The sequence below is a fragment of the Canis lupus genome, chromosome 4 (genome assembly GCF_003254725.2).
Source record: "Canis lupus dingo isolate Sandy chromosome 4, ASM325472v2, whole genome shotgun sequence".
NCBI lineage: Eukaryota > Metazoa > Chordata > Mammalia > Carnivora > Canidae > Canis > Canis lupus.
Genome location: NC_064246.1, coordinates 69,297,128 through 69,319,354, shown reverse-complemented (window position 1 = coordinate 69,319,354; position 22,227 = coordinate 69,297,128).

Genomic DNA, 22,227 nt, shown 5'->3' with positions numbered 1-22,227 from the left:
TAGGCTCCAACGAGTTCAGGAATTGCAGGCCAAGGACCACTCCTTCAGCCCATTCCCCCTTTTCCTCTTTGATATCTAAGAAATACCTATAATCTTCTAACTTAACCCCATTGACTGAATTCATAGTAAAGTGGTATTGTCTTTGTCACTAACCAACCATCATTAGCAATGTTATGAATATCTTTTCAAGGGTGTCCTTTATGTCTTAAATTGAAACCATAATCCTAACAATGAGAATTTCAGGCATTGCAACAGATCTGAGGCCAGAATTTGGGGTAGGAAGGACCTATTAACTGATCTTCATTCCCACCACCTTATAAGAAGCCAACCAAGAATAAGCAAAATCAGCTTTTCCAGTTTCCCAACCTTCGGTTAGTGCTAGGAAGAGAGGGTGAAAGGTGACACTGGAAGGGAAAATGTGGCTAGTGACAACATGCAATTGTGAACTTTCAGTTTCAATATCCCTTTCATCCTTCACCCCTGACTACTTGCCAGAGAAACTGCATACTTCTCATAGCCTGGAAAAGTCATGGCCCTTTTCTCTCCCAAGAGAAATCTTAACCATGCTTCAAAGATCAACTCAAAAGTACTCCTCCATGAAACCTTCCCTGACAGCCCAAAGTTGGAGGCAATCACTCATAGAACTGTAGAGCAAGAAGAAAGCTTCTCTAATTTTAGGGTCTGAACAAATTCCATGGTTTAAAGATATAGTCAAAGGGCTTGTGGTAGGAAAAGAACCAACACATTCCAACTATCCACACTCTACTTGGAATTAAGAATTGCTTTTTTTCAATGTTTCAGTTGTTGGGTTTTTTTTTTTTTTTCATCTGCACATATTTATCTCAGGACCTGCTTTCACAGGAATCCAAGCAAATCTAGTTCATAATATTTATGCCTGTAAGGGCATAAGGAAGTAATCAGACCCACACAGTATATGATAGGAACACACATTTTCACACATTTTTGAAAGGTAATTGAACAGCCTGTCAACATTTTAAAAGTGTATACCCTTTGAACCAGGTATTACTCTTCTAGGACCCTCTTCTATAGTAATGCACACAGAAGCACAAAAATATAAATATGAGGTGTTGTCTGTGGAATACTATGTAACAGAGAAATATTGGAGGTATCTATTAATATATCAGTCAAAATATCTGTCAATAAACTAATGATTAAGTTACAGTGTAAGCATTCTATAAAACAAAATGAAGCTATTAAGCATGATTTTGGTCTATATTTACTGCTAAGGAAAGATGTTTATGATATGCCAATAAGCAAAGAAAATCAAATTTAAAAGACATATGTACTGTGTTCTGTATCTGTTACTTTTCTTTCTCCTTTTTGAAATACACACACACACACACACACACACATCCCTCAGACTATCAGCATGGTTACTACTGGGGAGAGAAATGACTTAGGGGTAGAAGTGGTGGTCAAGGTGGTACAGAAGGGTTATGAAGGGAACTGCCTCCATATTTTTTTAATAATTGTACATTACCCTTTAAATTGAAAAAGAAACGCAATGCATTTGGAAATGAACACCTGAAACATTCTTCATTATTTTTTCTTAAATTCCACAATCAGTACTGGCAACAAGAGAACTCAGGGGATTTTAGCTGCATATTCTCTTTCTGTCTGACATATACTAGTATAAAAGTATGTTATAACCAAATTTAAGCACATATAATCAAAACAGTAATTAACAAGGAAAATTATCTTTTGACACAATTGTCTTATATATAAGATTTCTTGCTCTTTTAGGATGAAAAATGTCACATGGACAGAAAATATAGTTCAAATACTCATTACAGTTTTCATAAGCAAATAAGGAAAATCATAATTATAAGGGCAAACAGGAAATTAAAATCAACTATAAATGTATATCTAAGGCGCCAGCATTTTGTTTTGCTTTGTTTTGTTTATTCAGGAAATTAAATGATGCTAAATGACAAAGATTTGATATCTCTCAAGTGTTTGAGAGGAAGAGTATGGCAAAAGATATTACTGGCAGTGGGACTGAATAGATTTTTTTTAATGTGGTGAAAAACTAACTACCAGGAAGAGCTAATCCATTATGGTCTATGCTCTTTTGTCTGCAGAGTTTGCTTTCTGTAGAATTCTATGAGTGTGGATGGATTTGGGAGATTCTTTGCAGCCTCATTACAGTGAATCCCATACTGCAACAAGAAAGGGAGTTGGTGGTGAAAAACATGGTCCTTATTTGGGTGTGTGATTATGAGCAAGGAATCCAAAGCTTTAACTTCCGTAAACTGGGGATAATTATATTAAATGGCAAGGTTACTCTAAGGATTAAATGAGAACATATACACCCATAGCACTTGGTCTAGATAAGACTGCTTACATGTTGATTTTTGTCATTATTCCATTTGTATTTTCTTAAACTTTTGTATTGGGATACATAGTAGCATGATGACCAGGGCACCTGGGTAGTTAAGTCAGTTAAGTGTCTGACTCTTGGTTTTGGCTCAGATTATGATCTCAGTCATGGTGACTGAGTGAGCCATATGTTGGGCTCCACAGTCACTGTGGAATCTGCTTGAGATTGTCTCCCCTCCTCCCTCACTCCCCTATTGCTCCTCCCCCAGCTCACACATGCTCTTGCTCACTCTCTGTCTCTCTCATAAATAAATACATACATACATACTTTAAAGAATAGTAGCACGATGACCAAAAGATATAAAAGACTTGAGTAATACATCTTTTCTGTAAAATTATACCCAATCACCTACAGCCTGATCAATGTGCCTGGCGGATATCTATGGAAACTCAGGAGACACAAATAAGCTGGCACTGACATGCAGCAGCAAATAATGTCTATTAAGTCTACTTGGTTAATGATACAGGGTCCATTCATTCAGCTAATACTTACTGAATATGAACTGTGCTTCATGCTCTGTGTTAGACTGCATTGAGCAAAACAGGGCTCCCACCATAACAACTTAGAAATTAGTGCAGATTAATCACATTGGAAAGAAATTCATAATTCTAAGTATGTGGTAGTTAGAAGACAATGCCAGGAATCACTGTGAGGGAATGAGGAGGTGAGACAAGGAAAGGAAGAAACCAATAAAGAGTACATAGACTGGACAGCTACATGTATGGTAGAGTAGGTGAATTTTCCTAGTCTATGTGGAATTAAGAAGGTTCCCATGACACAGGACTTTTCCATGCTAAAATTGGGACAGTCTCCCAACAATCTGGAATGAATTGATACCTTGTTCTATGAGCAACTAGACTTCAATCATTCTGGAGACCTTCAGAGAGGATATATGGAACACAACTTAGAATTGTCTCAAAAAAAGGCAAGGGAGTGTTTATCTCTCAATGGTTTAACCCTCAATGGTTGAGGGAAGGTCACTCCAAGGCACAATCTTTCATCTACTCTTCATGTGACCTGTGAATGCTCCTGGATCCAGAGAATGCCCTCCAAGAAAGACACAGGAAAATGTTGGCACGTCTAAGAAGTGCCTGCAGGCAAACTCTGTGGTCACCCAAAGGGGTATCTGCAGGGCACCTACACCACCTGACACATGATTATTTTTCCCCAATCTCATAGGCAAAAGGATGATTTCAATGTTATTTTCATTTGGTTCTCTAATTAGTGGAGAGTTTAGTCCTAACTGCATATTTACATCCTTTTTATACATTTAACAACAGTTTTAGGGTAGGTTATTTTTTTGGGACAACTGACCTCCATAATAAAAAGCAATAAAAAATTGAGTAAAATTTTACCTAGAATATATGCATGTTGGGGTGGGAGTCGTGATGGGAAGCAAGGTACAGCCTTTCATCTGAACTGAAGGTGAGAATTGATCATTTAGTCATACATTCCCAGTGTCATGAATCCTTGTTTTACTTCCCTTTACCTTTAAAGCAGAATTGAAATCCTTGCGTTTTGTCTGTCACATTTTTTAGGTTCCCACTGAGTCAAATTATGGTCATGATTCATATCTGTCTCTCTTCCAAGACTCTTCTCACCCATTTCCTCTCAGGTATATTTTCAGATCACTTCTCAATCTCCGTAAGTTATAAACTGCTGTTTATAAAGCACTGCCTGCTTTCACTTCTGCTGTGACCATTGCTGTACATTTTTATTTTCTTCAAACCTCACTCACTACAGCCTATTTTGAATTGGATTCTAGCTCATTCGTGGGTGAATCAGGGATGTTTAATGAGCTGTCATTGCTGAAATCTAACATTCAAATCTCTTGTGTAACTGAAGATCTATGATGTTGCTTAGCTTAAAAGCTACAGTCTAGGGAACTCACTGTATCATAATAAGAACATGAACTTTGCACATTCAGAAGATAACTAAATTATAAATTTAAACTTTAGATCCTGTCACTTCATTGATGAAATTCTCAAACATTTCTGCAACTACCTAATAAGACCTGTTGTCATTAATCTTACTAGTCTTACGCATTCTATTTCACTGTGTTTTTCAGCACTTATGTTATGCCCCTTTCCCAAAACTATCCTCTAATCATGATTATAAACTGACAGTACCATAGAATGATGATCTTTTGATGATTTTACTACTGAGCAGCAAGTTATCTATATAGTTCCTGTCTCATAAACAAATTGCTTAGACTTTTCCAGCTAACCTTTCTCAAAAACTTATCCTTTCTTCAGAATGGACCAGCCTTCATTTAAAAATATAGCAACTGAATAACAAGACAGTAAGTGACCCACCTGAGATTACACAACTTGTGGTCAAGGCCACAAGGTCAAGTCAAGAAGTTTTCCTACTCTGCTTGTCTTTCATCTACGTCATCTATCTTCTTCTTGCTTCTTTAGAAAGAAAATAACATCGCATACAGTCATCTTCTCATTCTTTCACCTGACTTGGACCTCTGTGCTTCAGGATTTTTCTCTGCTATCTCCATGCCCCACCCTTCAATCATTCCATTTCAGAGATGTTAGGACTAGCTTCTTTGGAAGACCTGCAGAGCACCGACCTCCACAAGTATGACATGAATTCCAGCAGCTCTTACAGCCTTTTCTAGGCATTTGGTACCCACAATATCCTATTTGGATAGTTATTTACATCTTTATAAATAATGTATCTGCCTTCCTAATTCAAAGTCAAGGCCCTTGAGGACACACTACAGATTTATATAATTCTTTGCATTCCCCACTATGCCTAAATACCTGTCACTATGCATATGGCAGATGTTTCACAAATACTACAGAGGATGCTATTGATAAGTCTAGGTGCAATTATATGTATAACTTATATGTATATATTATATAATATGAAATATTTATGTACCTATATGCACAGTTTTAATTTTCTTATTCTTAAGAATAAAATTATATTTAGTACTGAAAAAATAGTAAGCAATATTGGCTTCCAAATACAATGCATCTGTACAGAGACCTGAGCAGATTTCAACAAATGTGTCTATCTGAAATAAGGCAGGGATGTTATTTTTTGTATTTTTGTGATTTTTATGTTTGTTAGAGCAATCACATTGTGGAACTAATGAGAGGAATCTGCATTTAGAGAGTTGACAATTTTAGTAGACTCCTGATGTGAAATGTTTTTATTCAATTTACTTCCCCAGTGATGGCAAAGCTGAGGTCAAAGTCTGCAACATTTGGAAAACAGATGAAATGCAAAGGCAACATCTGTCAGAGGGTTCAGGGCCAAAGGATCACTAGACCCAGAATGACACTTCTACGGGTCAATGAACAACAGGGCCAAAGGAAGACAATTCATGTTTTTTTTTTTTATTTGCCACTGCTTTGGCAAGTGTTAGGAGTGATACTCTGCCTAAATTTCTCCTTTAAGGATATGCAGAGATGGCTAAGGCAAAGAAAGGGTTAAGAAATAGGACTTAAGGGGACAAAAGTAGAAAAAAGGAGAAGCTTTAGTTAAACAAAAGAGTTTGTTTGTTTGAGCCATCAGGTATTTAAAGGTAAGCAATATATAACAGAGCTTAAAAGTTAAGCATGGCACAATTGCAAGGAGATGTATTTAATCTTATCTTCTTACTTGGACTTAAACAAGAAAACAAACTACTCCGGCCGGTTGTCCTGCACCAAAATCATATTATCCTTCCCCAGGACCAGACATCAAGTTCTAAACGCCAAAAAGTCATCACTGACCTTAGACCCCAAAAGAGTCCAGGCTGAACTATGTTTATATTCTTAGATCAGGTTTATTATGAGTTAATTCCTGTATTCTATAAGTTATCTCATGTATTGTATTATGGGTTACTATGTATGGCTACTGGTCAGACCTGGGACAGGCATTTCCATAAGAAAAAAAAATGTGTTGTTTTTCTTTAATGTTTCTGAACAACTCTAAGTCAAGACCAAGTCCAGGTTACCTGCTGTGATTCAAGGAAATGCAATGCTGATATATGACAGAACTGTTCACTAACAAAGTCAACCTTTGAACCTTGTGCTTTGGAAAGGTTCAGAAGTCACTGATTAGAAGGCAAACACCTTTGCTATGTCTATCATCTTAGACCTTATCAGAAGACAGCAAAGCTGTCTTCTCTCTATAGTCAAATAGTCTTTAATCAAGCCCTAAAGTATAATGTATATATGTTTTAATAATTTCTTTGTTGGTTTAAATATTTTATATCTGAAAAAGTTACTTGTGTTATTACATAGAAGACTTGTTTAAACTTGTAAAGCTGAATCAAGAATGGTCAAGAATTTTAGGAAGAATTAATGGTGAAGCATATGTAAAAAACCAGATTTAAGTAAACCTCATATTGGCCAACACCAAAATATATTCTAGAAGTGTCATCATTTTGAATTAAGAATTAATGTTAACATTCCCAAATGTTTTAAGTGTTTGATATAATTTGCAAAAAAAAAAAAAAAAGTTTATTTTGAACATTTGTTTATATTTGAAATGTTCATGGCTACCAGCAAACAGCAAAACTCTTGTATGACTGCAGCCTAAGTTTAATACAGAGGTGGTGGTCTGGGATGGTGAGAAGTAGAGACCACAAGACCCAAAGAGAATTAAGGGCAATGTTTGTCTCTGAACACTCAACCTAATCCAAAGTTGTGACCTTACAAGTATAAATTCCAAAAATGAGAAAGAATGATCAGGGATATAATCAGAAAGACAGAAATATCAGGATCCTGAAAAAAAAAAAAAGGTGGAATTGGGGGAGCTTCATAGTTCAAACAAAGGAAATCTGGCTCAGGAAAGAGAGAAGGAAGCACCAAGATATAAAGTAACCAATAAAAACAAGGGAAAACCAACTGATTTGGATTGCAGACTCAAGGGATGTTGCCAGCAATCAGGCTATAATTATCATGTCTCTTCCATGCCTTGACCCAACTTTGTTGTTAACTGCTTGCTCAGCCAGCCTCCTTTTCCACAGGGTTTTGACGATCAATGACTATGGTTTTTGCTCTCATTGGCACCAGTATGAGCTAAATAAAGTACCTATGCCTGGTCGGTCATCTAGCATGTGCTTGAAAAATATTCACTGTTTTTAAATTTCCTCTTAATTATGAAATAAGAACCAAGGATCAGATATGTTTTCCTATTAATATTAGAATGAATATACACATACTAAAATTCCAAAAATGTTTTTGAACAGTAGAGAGTGTTTGAGGTTGAATCTGAAAACTTTTATAGATATCTTTGAGGATTGAACTCTCAAAACCACCTTGTCAATGAATCTTGAAGAACCAGAAGTTTGTATAAAACTCCTTATGATGCCAACATGCTTCTGATTAGCTCCAAAGTGTAATCCACCTTCAGCCCATGGGAGAAATTCTAACTCTCCAGAGCCTTCTTCCCATATTCAAAGAACTTTAATTCTTCTTCTTGGAGGTGACTTATGGTCACTGTTCCACTAGAAATCTTTTCAAATCTGTGCAGTGCGCTACTAGGTCAAACTCTAGAATACTGCATATGCTAAAATAAGTCAGAGATGACTGGCCAGATTAGAGGAAAAAATATTGTGGGTAGGAAACCAGAGACAAATTTGGCAAGAAAGGATGTCAGAGGGGGATTTCCAGAGTCCCTACACCAAAGGATAGTGATATTGATTACAAATAATTTAGCAGTGAGTTAGTGAGGAGAATCCACCAGGGGCAGAAAACTATAATGCTTTTTTAGAGAAAAAGGAGCTTAAGGACTATAAAAAACAAATGCCAAGAAGGTAACCTTTAACTATCAAATCTGCCGTAAGGAAACAAGGGAAAGAAAATGTTTCATAGAAACATTTTCATAGAAACATTTTCATAGAAACATAACAAATACCAAACTACTCTCCTGGCAAGGTCTTACTACAGATATTTTTCACAGATATAATTTCACAGGTATTTAACTCTCCACTATACTACTAAATGCTTTTCTAAGATTTGCACTATCTCTATTAATATCTGATAATTTTTTCCCTAATCTGGCTTCATTTTTAGTCAATAGAAGGACTCATCACTAGAACATGAATTACTTTGAGCCCAGACAAGCCACAAAAAGTACAGCCTCAAATGAATGTTCAAGGCTCTCAAAACATACACACACGCACAATACCAACAACATAGGAACCACAGACCAGTGTTCTTAATTTCAAGTTATGGCTTATCAAGAAGAGTCCCCTCTCATATATCTCTGTGCCACAAAGAAAAGGAAAAGATGTGTAGAATTTTAGTTTTATCACCAAGAGACTCTTTCCTTTCTCTCTGTGAAAACTTCAGAGGTTTGTCATTGCCCACAGAAAATGTACTATCAAGTCCCACAACCCTATGTGACTTTTTAAAGAACAAGGAAGTTGCTGGTGCCTGTCTTTCACAGCAACAACATGCTCAGGCTTCTCGGTGCAAACCACAGCAGCTTGAGTTTGCTAAGAGTCCCACCCCAGAGGAAATGTGCAAAGAGACTCTCTAGGCCATCAGCCACCAAAGGAGAAAACAAATACCTCACATGGAACATAGAGAAAGCAACTGCTCTGGCAGGGTGTTGCCCAGAGCTTCTAGAAAAGGAAATAACAGCTAGCAAACCAGACCCAGGAAGAGGGAATTCTTCATCTGGGGAACCCACACAAGGCTGTAACCTTGCTGATCTCAAAGGTCAAAAAAATACAGCAGATGGATTGCTCTCATGGATAGGGAAGTTGAACTATTTGAAATGCCTTCCATCTCCATAAAATTGTGGTGCATTTAAATAATATTTATATCTTGCTTGTTTATCACATACATTTTTCCATGTTATAAGTAAATGGATTTTCTCTCAAAACCCTGTAGCAAAAGCCAAGCAAATCCTCCGAAAATTATTTCTGTTGGAGAAATTACTGACATTGTTCACCCCTGTATACAGAAGACATCTTTTTGAATGGTAACATCCCTCTGAGTTCCAATCTTTGGGTCAGAGAATTAGCCTAAACAAAGGTATCTTTAGAAAACCAGGTCTAATTTCTTAATAGCAATAAGGAACAGCACCCTAGCAATACAGTACACAAATGGAAGATGGCAGAGAGGAGAAAAACCAGGCTCTGGGCTGACATTATTTTGGCCTATGTATTTTTTTTAGCTACCTATTTCTATCCAGTGAGGGGCAGCACGGATTTTTCTTTGCAATGAAGGAAGAAAGAAAGAAAGAAGAAAGAAAGAAAGAAAGAAAGAAAGAAAGAAAGAAAGAAAGAAAGAAAGAAAGAAAGAAAGAATAGGGGGGGGGGAGGGAAAACTAGCATGTAGTTTAGGACTCTCCTCCCAAGCAGCTGGGGTCCAAAGTGAGCCTGCAAACCTCCTAACTCCTATTCTAGGTATTTTAGGATTGGCGGGGGGGGCGGGGGGGGGGGGCTACTGTTCTGGGACTGGATCACTTTGCAAAGAATGTATTCAGTGTACATCCACCAATCCCTCATAGCTCTGCCTCTCTCTCCTGGGCCGGTGAGCTGGTCTTCTCCTTTCCTAGACACTCGACAGTTCCAGAGCTTGGAAATAAGAGCTTGAAAGACAACTGAAAAAAGATCATGTGTTAGGGGGACTAGGAGGGGACTGTTGTACTTAATTGGAATTAATAAAGTTAAAAACCAAACTAGAAGCAGCCTTTGGCAGACTCAGAAACACTAAAAGTTCTTTGATCCTCTTTCCTCCAAGAGATGGGGTCTCTTTCCTTTCCCCTTCAGTCTGGGCCAGCAACTACTTGATGAATATAACATGGCAGGAATGACGCTCTGTGTGTGAGGTCTGGGCTGACTCTAAGAGAATTGGCTGCTTCTACCTTAGTCTCTAGAAGTGCTGAGCTGACATGTTGGAAGCCTAACTCCTTGCTGGAGAGGTCCTGGGATGACATGGAAAGGGAAAGGGGCCCCGCAGAGTCCCACCTGCCAGCCATCACCACCATCATGTGACCCATTAGAGGTGCCTGGCCACCAGCTGAATACTCTAAGTAACTAATGGATGTCACGTGGAACAGAAGAAAATCACACAGCCAACCCCCACCTGAATTCCTAATTAACAAAATCATGTGATATAGTGCTTATTTTTTTTCATGCTTTCTGGTCTTTAATTAAGTGTAAAGACTCCCACTCATGTCACCTAAGGGCCATTTTACCCACTGGTCTATTGGGCCACCAGTCTGTTGTCTCTCTCTTCAACAACAGTGAGATAGATACCCTTTCCATAAGGAAGATAAATCCATGGCTTGTTGTGTTTGCCAATAATAAAAATGTTGGAGAGCCAGATGGCAGATCTGTTGCCATCGGCATCTTTCATGTGAATTACATCAAAAGAACCAGGGTGTCTTTCTCTGTTGATGATCACACCAATTCTTCCCAGGTTAGCACCTCCAGTCACCATACAGAGATTACCAGCAACACACTTGATGAAATTAGTAATCTTTCCAATCTCCAAATCAATCTGAAATGTACAAGGGAAGAGAAAAGCTAGGGAGCAAAAGTGTGCACCTCTTGCCCATTGGTAAGTCTTTCCAAAATAGGTATGTTCCTGAAAGTTGTCTGTAAGCTACATCATTGTAAATCTTGGCAACAAACACGAGTTGAGTAATGACTTACAGGACAGTCACTATGTTAACCACCAAGGTTGTAATAATGATCAAAATATCACTTCTGCCCTGGAGAATCTTGCTCTCTAGTGGACAACTGACTAATATGTAAATTTTGAAATTGATTTATATCAAGAATTAGCAAACCTTTTCTGTTAAAGGACCAGGCAGTAACTATTTCAGGCTTTGCAAGCCAACTTTGCCAAAATAGTGCAAAAGCAGCTTTGGAGAACACATAAGTGAATGAGAGCAACTGAGTTCTAATAAAACTTCATTTTTGGACACTAAAATTTGAATGTCATATAACTTTCATGTATCTTAAAATACTATACTTTTGATTTTTTTTTTTTTTTACTTTTTTGGTAATGTAAAAACAATTCTGTGCAAAAATAGGCAGTAAACTTGAGTTGACCCTTGAGCCAGAGTTTGCCAATCTCTAGTTTTGATCTTGATCAGATGGACCTAAAGCAGGTAGAACTTGCAAAATAAATAAATAAATAAAAGTTTAGTGCCATCAGATGGATTTACTGTTTTGGATTGCCATGGATACACATAATACTCTTTCTATTTCTGATTTCTTCCATGCCCATGGGCATGAGTCTGCAAGACTTAGATGACTTACCAGGTAGGAGCTCTGGGGAGCATCAAGGACTCAGAGGAAGAGCAAAGTCAGCCTAGCAGGGAAGGAAACATAGAGATGGAGTTGGAGGGCACATGAGCAAAGGCAGCCTGAGGTTGCATGATTGTTAAGCAAAAAAAACACTCAAATAGTAGAAATGATAGTTTAGGGGAAAGGACAGAGTACCAGTATTCAAGAAAAACCTCTCTGCTTTGTAAACACTGAGTGCCGTTAGGTAAAGCAACTCTTGGAACATAAGACACCTGGAGCCAGACAAATTGGAAGCACTGAGGTAAATAAAGAAGAGAATTTAAGAAGACATGCTTGCTGATGAATGGCTATTCCTCCTTATTTTCATCAGGTTTCCATTCACTTTTCCATTAAACTTTGCCATTCTACTTTATGCTCAAATAAGCACATTTCGGCAAGAGACTTGCTAAAGGTTCAATGCTTTGTATACTGAAGATTTGTTTTTTTGTTTTTATACAAAGAACCTTCAAAGACTATTGAAAAATCTATACAGTACTTCTCCAGAGGAAGTCTGTTGGCAACCTTTCCCTACCCCCACTCGCCACCAGCACCCCATCCACCCAGTCCCCCATTCCCCATAAGAGATGAGAGAGCTACCTCTATTGGGAGAAAAAAAAAAGAGTCAAAGACACAAAACTTCTACCCTTTGTAGTCAACAACAATGTATCTGCCTCCATCCCATGCTCTTGGTGGCAAGAAAGTGCACCCTCTAGGCCCAGGGTAGCAGATATGACCTATATTTTCATGTTCTGATGCTCTTTGTGGCTTCCTCTTCCCCTCGTGGGGCCCATGATTCCTCAGTTCAAAGCTCTCTTTACAATAGCTTATGGCTTCGTGTCAGGCAAGTCCCCAATTGTTTCCATCTTCCTGTCCATGCAGACACCCAAACAACACGAATTAGGTAAGCACATAAACTGACCTAAGGTCTTGTCTGCTTTGGAGAACAAATGGAAAGCCCAGTAACTGTATACAGGCAGCATTTAACATGATTTAAGTAATATCAACTAGATGACGAATGACTTGTGGGTTTCTTTTCATTCAGGAGGTCATGTGAGTCTTCTCTTGGGTCCAAAGCTACCACTTCCACTTCACTTAACTTACAAAAACAAAGGTCTCCAACACTCAATTGCATCGTTTTGTTTTTGTTTTGTTTTTTTTTAATAGATTCTAAAATACTTCCTTCTCTCTGCAAATCATACTCTTTTTCACTTAATGCTTTAGTTCTAATTGGTAGGATAAAATAAAAGTTTTAAAATGTAGCTGAAATTTTGCTCTTATTCTTAGTGCTGTTTTCTGGCAGAATGAGCTCAGTTCTTACCCTACAGACATATAACTTGTTTAGATAATAACAGTGCCTATGTAATAATACCCTCCCAAAACACATCAGCAGCACAAATTTGAAAACTGGAAGAAAGGGAGGGAGGGAGGGAGGGAGGGAGGGAGGGAGGGAGGGAGGGAGGGAGGGAGGGAGGGAGGAAAGGTAGGTAGGTTCAGTTTCAGTCAAAGACATAGGCAGCTTATGGTTCTACCTCTTTTACCTAGAATTCCAACTCTACAAGTGTTCCTCCCTACCTGTCCTAAGCCCAAGTTGGTGAGAGACTTGGTTTTTTCCTACTAAGAGAAAAACCCTTACTGCCTTCTTTCTCTAAAAATACTAGAAACAACTCAATGAAGTCAGTGCACAGAATGTGAGGCATTCTCAGCCAATAAGAATCTGTCAGCCTTTCCAGGTATGATGGTCTCTTTCCTCATTCTGCCAACCGTTCACAGTCCCTCCACCCAGCACCTGACAAAATCTGCAACTGCCAAGAACAAGAGCAGGAGGTTTTCTTTCCGAGTGATACATCCAATCCTGGATGACTAAACCCTACATCCTGGAACATGTCCCTTCTCCCTAATCACTTCACTCTTTAGGAAGCTGTGGTAGGCAGAAGAAAGATCTCCCCCAAATCTCCATGTCCATGTCCATGTCTTACTTCCTAGAGCCTGTGAATATGTTGGGCTACATGGCAAAGACGAATTCAAGGTTGTAAATGGAATTAAAGTTGCTAATGAGTTGGCCTTAAAAAAGAGAGATGAGGGCAGCCCGGGTGGCTCAGCGGTTTAGCACCGCCTTCAGCCCAGGGCCTGATCCTGGAGACCCAGGATCAAGTCCCACGTCAGGCTCCCTGCATGGGGCCTGCTTCTCCCTCTGCCAGTGTCTCTGCCTCTCTTTGTCTCTGTGTCCCTCATGAATAAATAAATAAATAAAATATTTTTAAAATTTTAAAAAAAAGAAAGATCGCCTTCCATTATCTGAGTGGGCCCAACATAATCATAAAGGTTCTTAAAACCAAAAGAGGGATCTAGGAGAGGAGATCAGAGAGATAAAATGTGAAAACAACTAAACCTTCCATTGCTGGCTTTGAAAATGGAGAAAGAGTCACAAGCCAAGGTACATGGGCAGCCTCTAAAAGCCTGAAAAAGGAAGGAAGAGAACCTCCAAACCCTAGAACCTCCAAAAGGGAAACAGCACTGCTGACACTTCAATTTTCAGTCACTAAGATCTACATCAGACTTCCAATGCACAGAGCTGTAAGATTATGAACTGGTGAAATTTCAAGCCACTAAGTTTGTGATAACTTGTTACAGCAGGAATAGAAAACTAATACAGAAACCACTGGTACAAAGCAAGTCCCCCCTACTTGCACAGCCATCCTACCCTCATCCTAGATTCTTAGGTTGAAACCCGAATACATAGCTCCTCCCATTTGGCCATGGGGTCCCAGTCTTCCCAATGTACCCTCCCTGGAGGTTGCCACAGGACCACATCTGCACATCTATTCTCCATAGAGTTAACTCACTTTTAAGTTCCCTTTGTAATCCTAAGAATGGTTATGCAAATTGTTATATTGATCCTTCTACAGAACATCCTTGAGATGTGCAAAATGAGTCCAATTTTTCATCAATTGGAGAAACACTTAGTGTTGAGCCAGATGATCCCTAAATTTCCCATATACTCTTAAGAGAAGTAAATCACTCATATAAGCAAAAAGACTATAGTTACTACTTCTGAGAGCAAATGTTCAAGAAAAAAACTACATAAGTAAATAAATGCCTTTGCTATTACTTTTATTTTTCTCTCACGTTGGCCTTCTCTAGAAATTTTATGAACTATAGATCAAAAAGCTCCAAGTGGCATGCAGTTCATTGCTTTGCCTTTGTAGGTACTTGTCTTAATATAAAAATCCCCTTGTTTGGTTGAAAGGTAAATGAGTTTTGCAGAGAACCAACCCTTTATTGGTGGTACGTGCAGGTGGAGGCTCAGGCCCCAAGTTAGACTGCTCAGGTTCAGTAAAAGCCTGGCTCTGTTTCTCCCAAGCTATATATAGAAGGGGATAAGTTACTTAACTGCTCACTGCCTCTGTTTCCCCATTTGTTAAATAAGCAAAATAATAATATTTACTTTATGGGATACTTGTAAGTCTAACTACATTAATACATACAAGAAGCTCAGAACATTGTCTGGCATGGTGCCACTGATCACTCTCACACTTGGTTATTCTTTTGGTTTTCTTATTGTCAGGGTATTGGATATCCTGATAATTTCTGGTCTTGCCAAAGGTCAGACTTTCCAATAACTGGCTTTCCAAAAAGAAATACAATGATGTACTTGTTCCCAATAGCAATCCGAATGTGAAATCCATGTTTGGAAAACTTGGCAGTGCTTCTTTTATGCTGCTGAATTCCCCTTAACTAAGGTTCAAGAAGCCCCTCCAATGGTTTTAAAGCATAGGTCACTCAAAATTACCTTTCCTAAGTTATTTTACAAAATTCCCAGGAAGAGAAATTCCTCAAAGTATATAAGGCAGTCCATCAGCGTTTAACAAACTGAGATGTGTGTTAAAATGTAAATTCTTAGTCCTCACTTAAGATCTAATACATTGGAATGTAGACCCATAAATCTGAAGATGTTATTCTTATGCATACAAAGTTTAAGAAACATTGCCTTAACAATCTTTAATTTAGAATCTACTCTCATTTTATTATGTTAGATAATTCTGCAAGTAAAGACAACTATGAAAAACGGTGAGGCCTAACTGACTTGTATATCATTCTCTCGTAAGATTTTTTTTTAATAAATCACCCATCTGCTTTCTCAAGGAAGAAAAATAGTAAGACCTAGCATACTGAGGAAAGTGTCTCATTAACAGAGAAAAGCATTATTATCTCATAGCTCAGACACCACTGGATGAATGAATCTTACAATGCAGTCTTAAGAACACAATTACACATGGTTTTCACAGTAGACACTGCATTATGAGAATCTAGATTCTAATAATAGAGTGTTTGAAATGTACTCATGTGATAATAATACCGAAAATGCAAGTTGTAGCTGAATGCATTCCTTATTAATTTTCCTTCAATGTGTGATATAATTAACTGACAATCATCAGCTCTTAAAACAAAAGGAACACTGCCTCAGCATGTTTGTTGTGAAATAAAAGGGTTACGTTTCAAAAATGTGCTAGAAATAGAAGAGTTGACATCATCTACAGCTTAGTGATGGAGCTTTCCTTACATACCTCCAAAAAAGGAAAAGAAAAACCATGTTTTGGTAAACAATGCCAAATTTTTAATACTTTTCATTTTTATTGATTTTTTTTTTTTACTGTTATACTTATGTTCAACCTCAAATATTTAAGGAAAGTATTTTTGGGCACATGTTTGCATGTGGCTAACCTTTCACTTTTATAAAGTATAAACTGTAGCCCACCTGTAGCAGAATCCTTTGTTTTCCTCCTTTCAAGGTGTCCAGACTCTACCTCTAGCCTCTGAGGTTAAGGTCTAGAAAACTGCATTTTTAACTATCTTCGCAGGTGATTCCTGCACACATTAAATTTGAAAACTATTTCTTTGAGAAGATACAATGTAATTCAAACTTAATCATGTGGGACGCCTGGGTGGCTCAGTGGTTGAGCGTCCGCCTTCAGTTCAGGGCATGATCCCAGAGTCCTGGGAACAAATCCCACATTGAGCTCCCCACAGGGAGCCTGCTTCTCCCTCTGCTATACAGTGCTATACACTAATGTGCTGGGTTAAATAGATCCCTCCAAAATTTCTTGTCTACCCTGAAGTTCAGAATGTGACCTTGTTTGGAAATAGTGTCTTTGCAGATGTAATTAGTTAAAATCAGGCCATACTGGATTAGAGTGAACCCCAAGTCCAATGACTGATGTCCTTCCAGCAAGGCCATGTGAAGACACAGAAACAGACTGACACACATTGAGAAAAATATGTGCCAAGAAAGGCAGAGATAGCAGTGATGCCATGTATGCTTAGGAAACCCAAGGACTGCCAGTAACCACCAGAAGCTATGAAGAAGTATGGAAGGATCTTCCCCTAGAACCTTCAGAGACAGCACAGTCCCAAAGACTCTGATTTTGGACTTCTGGCTCCCAGAATTGTGAGACAATAAATTTCTTTGGCTTCAAGGCATCAAATTTGTGATACTTTGTTATGGCAGCTCTAGGAAACTAATGCAACTAAATATTTTACTGTATTTTATTCTGGTTTTACAGATGAAAATGAAGTTCAGAGAGATTCAAAGCCCTCCAAATACATATAAGTGGCAGAACCAGGATTCAAACTAAAGCAGCCTGACTCCAACCTGTGTTCTTTCTTCTACATTTTGCTGCTTCATAGAAACCTTCGATTCTAAGCCTGGTTGTACCACCTGTTAGCTGTGTGGCCTTGAGAAATTCACATAATCTCTTTCGGCCTTAGTTCACTGTGTGGAAAATAAAGTTACTGGGCTGGTTGATTTCTGAGGTCCCTCTTCCTCTACAGCATTCTGTAAGGTAACTGCCCACGTATAGCTCCAATTCTACTAGAACCTCCAGAGAGTGAGACTCAATGACCCTGGGGATCCTTTGCCTCTGGCTCCACTAAAGGCATTTCAAATACTCAATCCAGGTCCACAATAGGTTTACACAAAGGGACCTACAAGAAAGAAAGAAGACTTGAGATCCTTAACACCAGGGAGTTTGAGTAATGAACATGCTGGTATTAGAGGCCAAGTTTATCTTATTAAAGAAACAGCTTAGGATAAAAATCACCACGGAGCAAAACACTCCGTAACCAACTCTATTTTTTCTCATATTTCTGACTCCAATGACAGGTTTTGTCAATACAATGTCATTTCTGTATCAGGCCTCATAGCACATTCCCATATTCAGGCATTATAAATACTTTATATTAGACTTACTACATGTCTCCAAACTAAGTAAAGGCCATTATGAATGATTTCAAATCCTCTGAATAAAACTATTTAGTATATCTCTCCCTTTATTTTTTTAAAGATTTTTCATTTATTTACTCATGAGAGACACGGGGCAGGGGGAGGGGGCACAGACACAGGCAGAGGGAGAAGCAGGCTCTATGCAGGGAGCCCGATGTGGGACTCAATCCCAGGTCTCCAGGATCATGCCCTGGGCTGAAGGAGGCACTAAACCGCTGAGCCACCCGGGCTGCCCAATCTCTCCCTTTTCAATGAGAAATATAAATAATGGCAATAATAGCTTTGAATTACAGAGTGCTTCCTGTATACCAGTCAATGAATGACCCCTACATAACCAACACTTCATTCAACACTCAGAACTCCAGACACTGTAATTGCTGGTTTTATTCTCAATTTTCTAGGATGGATCTGAGGGCCAAGAAGTTCAAGGTTATTTATTCGTTTAACATAAACTTATTAAACTTCTCTACATACCAGGCACTAGGGATAAAAAGAATCAGGACACGACATTAAATAATAACAATTTTTATTAAATATGTACACATGAAAGAAAAAACTTGGAAAGATGTGTCACAAAACGTTCAGAGCTATAGTATTTACATAAAGGGTGACTTTTGCTTTCTACTTTGTTCTTCCATTTTTCTACCATGAATATCGATTATATTTATGATTATGAAAACATTTTTTTAGAGACAGAATCTCTACCTTCAAGGGATTTATAGCAAAGGAAAACAGACAGTATCAACAGTTTGCTCAGACTAACTGTAGCTCACTAAGTGATAAAGCAAATTTTGACATAGGGCCACCAGAATCCCGAATTCCATTTTATCTTTCCTACCCTAGACGACTTCTAGTGACATATTCATTTGCCTGGAGGTTTATTTATATTTATTTCATTTATTGAAACTAAGTTATAGACTTCATAGAGCAATGCCAACAATACCATCTGAAAGATGTTGTGCCTTTGTGGCCACACGCAAGGTTGCTGATGGCCCTCCCTCCTTTGCTTCTCCACCCACAGATCTTAGTACCAAAGGAAATGCGGAGGTGGTGCCTAGTGAGCATTTTATCTGATATCCTGGTCCTCTAAAGAGGTATTTCAAATGCAATTAAGGGCTTCTAAAATATTCATCACACAAATTATATTTTACCTGCCCTATCACTTAAATCTGAAATACACAACATATTCCTTAATGATAACTATGCCATCCTAAGACTAGTTGGTGAAAGAAAAGTTCAAAAGAGCTCCAAACTCTTTCTCCCTATCTAACTTACTCATCTACAAAAAAAGTTTTCAGTGAGAGCCTTTCAAAATCTGTCCTACTCAAATGCCACTGAGTCATGGGACTTGAGTTTTGATTATGTCTGCTTACGACTGATTTAATTTCTAGTCCTACAGCAACAGTCTCCTGGGAATAATTACAATTATTTTGATTTTTCTAACTTTATTAGTATTTTTGTCTCCATTCTTACAATTAGATTAGGGATCATGGCCAATATGGCCACATTCCTGACAGTTGTTGTAGTACTGAGCACAGAGTGAGTAATGAATAAGCACTGACCAACAGATTAAGTTATTATTATAATTAGGCTTAAGGGATTTTTTTTAAATCTCAAAAACAGTAAAAAACAATTATTTTCCTACTATAAACCATACAATGATTATCTCTTAATCTTATAGTTATTTAGCCACAAATTCTCACAAATTCCCTTCTTTACCTTTCTGATATTTTTTCCTACCCTCCATCTCTCTCCTCTAATTGGTCCATAATGGAATTCTTAACTGGTTAGCTGAAAAAGCAATAGCAGCATAAACATGATGCAGAGACCATTTTGGACTATTTTATTTTCCTGTCCTAGTAAAACTCTATCTTCCTTTATTCAGTGCAGTTTCTGTATAAAATATTACTTGTCATTGAGAGTCTGTGTCAAATAGGGTCACTCTCCTCAAAAATGAGAAATCATGCAAGAGTCTAACAAAAGCATGTATGATTTAGAACAAGTATCACAGAGCAAAATGCCTCACATCATGACATCACAGCATGGCTCTCCCCACAAGGTAAGAGACTTCTTATCTTTTTTCCTCTCTTAATCACAAAAACTATGTTCCCAAAGGCAAAGGAGAGGAGAAACAGTGAGAAATGAGGGGGAGTGGGGAACAGAATGTGTTCATAAGAGAGAGACAATTACCTGTGACAGTCACCTGATTCATGATTGGATTGAACTCACCACAGAAATATCTCACTATGAAAATTAAACTCACTATGGAAGGATCTACACCACCCTGACACAATGCAGAGAGCTGAAACTGTTGAAGGTCTGAGAAAGATATGTGAGGACTCAAACAATTTGAGGTAAAAGTTGTCCCACACACATTCTTCAAGGTTCAACTCGTGAGTCCTCCTCAATTCCTGGCGAGTGTCCTAGTGGCTGGCATGCTGGCCATGGCCCCTGAAGGCATCCAGGTCATACAGTGCTCCCATACCCTATTGTGGCTGTTGAGGGACAGTGATAATCAGGGTCTCTCAGGTGATGAGAATGCCCAGAGTGTCATCTGAGCCATTCAGCAACTTCCCATTCAGATATTCCAAGTGGTGCCCATCCATGGAGGTTACATCACACAGCCCAGGAGGTAGTCTTCTGGAGAAACCAACTCATTCTGTAGTCAGGCACCAAAAAGAGAGAAAAAAAAAGAAAGAAAAATAAAGGGAAAGACAAATACAAGAAAGAAAACACAATATTTAATTCACTCACAAAATGGAGCTTTTTTCCCTGATCCATGATTAATGGGTTAAGGGATTTACAAAGGGTGAAGAGATTTGATTTTTTTTTAAGATTTTTAATTTATTTATTAGAGACAGAGAGAGAGAGAGAGAGAGAGAGAGAGAAGCAGGCTCTATGCAGGGAGCCCAACATGGGACTCCATCTCGGGTCTCTAGGATCACGCCCTGGGCCCAAGGTAGCGCTAAACCGCTGAGCCACCCGGGCTGCCCAAGAGATTTGATTTTTTTATCTAAGTGTGATGTCAGAAGTGCAGTACACCACTGGGAATATCTAGCTGGAGCCCATGAAAAAGGTTTCATCTCTTTCAATGAGGGATGCTTTCAGGAATATTGTTTCTATTTTAAAATTAAATTATTCAAAATCTGATATACCTTGGATGAGGGAGAGAAATCATAGCCTCTAAGAAAAAAATTATATGCTATTGGTTAAGACCAATGATAAATATAAACTGAAATCTATTCTAAAGCAGCTATTTAAACCACTGGCATTTTCAAAGGCAAGCAGTACACTGAGGCACACATATATGGTTATAAAACAAGTATTTTCATTTTTATAGAACAAAAAAAATATTGTAGGACAATTCTATTTTCCCAGAGACTTCTATATTTAAATCTCACATTTAACATTTCACATTTTAAAAAGTCCTTTAGTGAACTCAACTGAAAATGATGCTAAAAAGAGATTAAGGTGACAGCATCTAAAAATCAAAGTTCAGAAATTACCTCCCCCCCCCCCGGAAGCCAGTCTTCCCCCATCCATACCCAACCTGTTCATTTCATTTGGAGTTTTTCTGTGATTTAGTTCCTGTTTCTTTGCCTCATAACTCTAGCCCTCCTCTTTGCCTACAAATTCCTTCCTACCACCCTCCATTTATAAAACCTGCCCCAGACTTGAGACCCTCAACAATGAGTCTTCTCTAGACACCTTATGTAATATAGAATACATTGTATTATAATATGTCATATTTATTGTATATAAATATATATAATTTATATATATTATATAATTTTACCCCCACTAACTCCCAAAATACCATATTCTGGACTCCATTTGAGCTTCCAAATTATGTAAAATAAGCTAACTATCTGATTTATCATATATAAAATATGAAAATTTTCCATGGTTGGAATTTCTTTAGCAGGAACAATAACAGCTAGATTGCACTGAGCACTTAAGTTATGATAGGAAGGATTCCTATGCATTATCTCATTTAATGTTCACACAACCCCATAGGGGGATATTCATGCTATGCCTCACTTGCAGCTATTCAGAAGCCCCCTGTAGTTAAATATCTAATTAGTAATGGCAGAGATGTCATTCACCAGTCAGTCACCCCCTGGGCCCCTCGTCCAACTTATTGCACTGTACTACTCAGATGTCTGATACACAGCTAGACAACTGACAAATTCCCAAAACCACTTCAAAGTTTGACCACGGAAAGAAGGTACATAGCAAGCAAATCAACTAGGAATAATTGTTTTCTTCGCATTTTAATTACACCCA